The following is a 5,908-nucleotide window of genomic DNA, read 5'->3' on the forward strand; positions in this document are numbered from 1 at the left end:
TAATAATAAAAAAAATATATTTAAATCAATAATCACAGGAATTAAAATCTGTTTTAATTCATCACACATTATCTGTTAATAGTTCATACAAATACTAAAACGGGAACAAATTGATTTAAAAATACTAGGTACCGATTGTCAATATACTGCATTGATGTAACGCCTCAAATGATTATTTTTAATACAACAGTTCGATGAACATTGATTCATTCATATTAGGTACATCCTCCGGTATAATAGGCTCCCAATTTTAACTTTCCAAATATAATATTTACATACAAAATTATAATACAGACCATAATGAAATGTTAATATAATTTATCATATTTCAATATGGCCCTTGGTCAACTAGCTATATTAGTCCACTGATCAATCCGATCAGTGCACCATTATGTGCCTCCGCTTGTGTGCCGTTAAATTGCTGCTTACAGAGAACGACTTTTCACATATATCGTATGCGTACAGTGTTTCTCCAGTGTGCGTGTGTCGATGTGTTGTCAAATTTGTACTTACTGAGACTGACTTCTCGCAAACATCGCATGCGTATGGTTTTTCGCCAGTGTGTGTGTGTTGATGTTTCGTTAAATTGATACTTTGACTGAACAAAATGTCGCATACATCGCATGCGTATGGTTTTTCACCAGTGTGTGTGCGTTGGTGTTTCTTTAAACTGCCACTTGCAGAGAATGACTTGTCACATACGTCACATGCGTACGGTTTTTGTCCAGTGTGCATTTGCTTGTGTACCGTCAACTTGCTGCTTACAGAGAACGACTTGTCACAAACATCGCATGCGTATGGTTTTTCACCAGTGTGCGTGCGTCGATGTGCTGTCAAATTTGTACTTACTAAGAATGACGGAACAAATGCAGTTTAGTTCCCACGCGATTTTTTCGATTATTTTTTTTCCCAAAATGTGTGTTTTAATGCATTGAATACAAATTTAATTCAAAAAATCTCGCATTTTTTTATTACAAAAGTTATACCAAAAAAACTATAAAACGGTAAATTTTTCAAAATACGTGATATATCCTTGATAAAAATATCGGAAAAACTTTTTGATTTTTTTAAAAAATTTTTGTTTATTATGATGGATGGAAATATGCAAATAGATTTTAATTATCGTATTTGCTGTTTAAAAACTCGTGAACCAAAACCAAAATGTACACAATATTACAGCTTGATATTACAATATCCCTCGGCAGTGACTACGCGTGTGTATCGGCATTGTAAAATATCCCACAACTTGCTATGCAGATATATAAATCAAAATTTTTCATCAAAACTACTTTAGATAATATTATAACAAGATAAAATAACATAATTAATAAGAGGCGACAATCCAATACGAAAACGTAGGAAAGCAAAGTGCATTCGTACCTAAATACGTAAAATCGTACATTTTGGAAAGATAAAACTTCCAAAATAATAATTTGCGAGAATTTTTGAATTAGACATTTGTATTCAGTGCTTTAAAACAGCGGTTCTCAACCTTTTCATAGTCGCGTACCACTTACAAAATTTGAAAATTTTTACGTACCATCTGACCATTTTTTTTTTTTTTTTGCTTATTAATAATGTAAACGTTTATGTTATATATTGTATGTATAGAATTTTATTTCATTAGGAATTACAAAATGAGATAATATAATGTTAATGTTACATATTTTAATTTGTTTTCAATTCCATTTTCATTACCAGTTGAAGATGTCCCAGAAAACATGCAAATGGAGATCATTGATTTACAAAACAATAAAGTATTAAAAGAAAAGTACAATAATGTTGAACTTTCAATTTTTTATCCGAAATATATTAACACAGAGACATATCCTAATCTTTGAAACAACGCATTAAGAATGATGTCTCTTTTTGGCAGTACTTACACTTGTGAACATATTTTTTCACGAATGAAAATTGTCAAATCGAAAAATAGAGCTCGGTTAACTGACAGTCACTTGGAAAGTTCACTCAGAATTGCCTCGTCGCAGATCCAACCAAATATAAACAAATTAGTTAGTGAAAAACAGTGTCAGTTATCACATTAAAAATAAAATAAAATAAAAAAGGTGGGTAAGTGGATGTCGCTCTACTGTACAGTAGGTTACAAGTGGATTACTGTAATGGATGGTGTTAAATTTGAATTCAATGATATAATATCATTGTATGAGAAAAACGATTCTGAGCGAAGACCGTCAGTCAGCCTATGATATTACCAAGTATATTTGATGATATTATTGTGAATAAAGTAATTTATATATAACCTATTTACGTGGAGCCTAAAAGCCTTGCGTTCAATTTACAATCTTTAGCTATAAAAGTTGAACATTTTATAAATTTTTAACTACAAAATAATTATTAAATTATAAATTTGATAAATGTAGTCAAAATTCGATCTTTAAATACTTATAAAAAAAAATTGTGCCTATGTATTTTTAATATTTTTCAACTGATATTGTATTAATATATCAGGAGCCTTGTATTAATTTTTTACACTTTTCGGCCCAACAGATAAAACTTTATTGATATTTATTGAAAAAAAAAATAAAAAAATTGAAAACTGAAAATGTCCGTAAACAGCTCAAAAAGATTCAAAATATTTTCAAAATTGTGTGGTGTATTGAAAATGCTAATATAAACATTCAGTGAAATTGTCAAGTATCTAAATTCGTTCGTTTTTGAATTACAACAAAATAAGGAAATCGCTACATGAGAAATCGAGTGAATATCCAATGTTGTAAAAATTTAAATTTCAAACGCTCATAAAAATTTTATTTGACTGAATTTTGTTATTTTTCTAAAATGTGTTTAGTGTCTCGAATGCTGAAAGATCATTCTTAGATACTTGAGAAATAAATAAAACCAACTTTTTCACAAATGCATTAACTTTATCACTAGCATAAAACACGTTTGTGTTTGATCCTTGCAGACTTAAATTTAAAATATTTAAACGATCAAATATGTCTGCCATGTAATCTAGTCTTGACAGCCATTCCTCATCACAAAACAATTTGGACTTTTCTTCATCAATATCAGTCAGAAGTAATAAAATTTCTGACATTAACTCAAATAGCCTGGTGAGGACTTTTCCTCGTGAAAGCCACCTTACCTCTGTGTGGAGAAGAAGGAATTTATGAGTACTGCTCATTTCATTACATAATACTGTGAATAGTCTTGAATTGAGAGGTCTGGCTTTGATTAGATTTACGATTTTTACAGCACTATCAAGAACTAATTTTAAGCACTTAGGCATGTTTTTAGATGCTAATGCTTGCCGGTGAATCATGCAATGCATAGTTTTACAAAACCAAACAATATTTAATGTTAATAATAATTCGTACCAATTTTTTTATAGAGGAAGATTTTCTTCGCGTACCACCTATGAGCTCTCCACGTACCACAGGTTGAGAACCGCTGCTTTAAAACATAAATTTGTTTTGAGGAGGGGGGGATAAAAAAAAACCCGTGGGAACTAAACTGCATTTATACCTGATACTTTGACTGAACGACATGTCACATACATCGCATGCGTATGGTTTTTCGCCAGTGTGCATTCACTTGTGTACCGTCAACTTGCTGCTTACAGAAAACGACTTGTCACATACATCGCATGCGAATGGTTTTTCTCCGGTGTGCATTCACTTATGTACCGTCAAACCAGTACTTATGGAGAACTCTGAACTACTTGTCGTATACATCGCATGTGAACAATTTTTCTCTGGTGTGTGTGCGTCGATGTGTTGTCAAATTGCTATTTCGACTGAACGACATGTCACAGACATCACACGGGTGATTCTTCTCCATTTTTCAGCTTGAGTTTCGTCAGTCTGGTTCTATTAGTAAATAATTGATTTAACATGCAACTGTTTGTCATACAATTATTTTGTTAATATACCATTATGTCTATAAATATCTCAAAAATTATTAAAATACATATTTCGAAAATTAATGCATTAATTGTTTGTTTTTATGTATGCACAATTTATAAATTATAGATACCTATTATAATTCAAGCAATTACTTTAAGACTTAGATTTTTTGTTACATTTTATGGCTCTAGTCAAGAATAATAATAATTACTTATTATAATATAAAATATTTGAATAATAGTATCATGTCTATCTAACGACCTGGCAGGGCAGGGTCGCTCTAATATTACTATAAAAAGAACCTAGCGCCTTAAAATTTATACATAGGCCAAACACACGCGAAAACTAGCCAGGTATATTATGTATCCGTAAAAAACGCTCCCCCAATCTCCGTGTAAAAAAACGCCAATTACCTACATAAAAACTGCTCTTAAAGTTGTAACATAATTTTACAGCTAAGTCTTTGAACTAAAGTTATCATTTATGTTGAAGTAGTCTGCTAAATAATTATTCTTAGCTGGGCTACTTTAAAATACTTGATAAGTAATACACACCGATTTCAATGATAGTAGATAGTAGACTATGATATTATGTAATCAATAATCATAGTATGCTATAGTATTTTTAAATTTTCAACTTATGTCACAAAGTTAAGTTCAATTATTTAACAGACTATTTTAACATAAATGATGTCTATAGTTCAAAGACTTAGCTATAATATGATATCACAACTTTTAGAGCCGTATTTTTTTATAGTTAGCGTATTTTTACATGTAGTTTGGTGGATTATTTTTGTTGGTATCCAATGTATTTCTGTGTCAAATCTGTTGTTTTTGTTGATTTAAATTGTACTTGCTCTGTAACACAAATCACTTGCTATCGAATACATTTAAAAGTAAGTTTTCTAATTGAGTTTCTATTTTTTGTTTATATATTATAGATATAACATTGTACAGTGATAAGTTAATTTATATTTTAAAATGTATGAAATGTTTGAATACTGTATCTGCACCTACACTAGGAAGATTAAAAATAAAATACAAAATAATATTTGGAATTGTCCACAAATAAATAAAAATTTATAATTTCTTTTTAATTGTGAAGAATAATAATTATTGATGGATATTATTATATTAAAATAAATATATTTGATAAGTTGTAATAATTAAACAATACCTATTCACAAAATATGGTTGTAAATTTATGGTTCAGTGGAAATGTGAGATGAGAACATAATGGTTCAAATATAAGAAATATATTTATGGATTTTACTCAAGTGAAAGATAAATATAATGGTTACAAGAAAGTATTTGTTGTTAATTTACAATAGAGTATCACAGTATCTATATATGAGGGTGATTGGTGAACAACGGAAGATGCGTCATGCGTACGTCATTGTACATTTAAAACTTTGCTACACTAAAAAAATAAAGTTTGGACGCTACTGTGTTTGATTATAATATTATACAAACAAATTTAAAAGAATCTACTCTTTTCTCATCTCTTATACTATACTCCCCTCAGTGACGTATTTTTAAGGTTTTTAGTTTTTACCACCCGGGGCTAACAATGTTTGCCACTCCAAATCTATTGCTTCCATGGTGGTTCCACCTTAATAATGAAACATTTTCAGATTTTAATTACGCAGAGCAGCTTAATATTTTCCTCTCTCAAGTTCTGTTATTAAAAACGGAAAATTATAAATCGTATAAAATGAAATAATATATAAGTAAATGTTATGTTCGGTTAATTATGTCTCAACGGAAATCTCAACATTATCAGCGATATAATATTATGTTATTTTAAGGGACATTTTAATGTTGCATTTCATTTGTATTCATTTTTTGTAAACAATTGTTTCTATAGTTTGCAGGACTGAGTACTATATGGTCACAATATAGATATTTAAAAATACTAGATTATCAATTTTGGTCATCACCCACGTAATTACAACTTCCGTTATCTAATTAAGTGAATGTTAAGTTTATGTAGGTAGTGTACATTCTTATCTATATCAATTATTATTAAAAAAAATTCTAATG

General features: G+C 29.6%; 1 pseudogene; it reads right to left on the reverse strand.

The window, feature by feature from the left end:
- Positions 1-378: 378 nt before the first annotated feature.
- On the reverse strand, positions 379-3,801 carry LOC132940662 (endothelial zinc finger protein induced by tumor necrosis factor alpha-like; annotated as a pseudogene).
- Positions 3,802-5,908: the final 2,107 nt, after the last annotated feature.

The sequence above is a fragment of the Metopolophium dirhodum genome, chromosome 1 (genome assembly GCF_019925205.1).
Source record: "Metopolophium dirhodum isolate CAU chromosome 1, ASM1992520v1, whole genome shotgun sequence".
NCBI classification, from domain to species: domain Eukaryota; kingdom Metazoa; phylum Arthropoda; class Insecta; order Hemiptera; family Aphididae; genus Metopolophium; species Metopolophium dirhodum.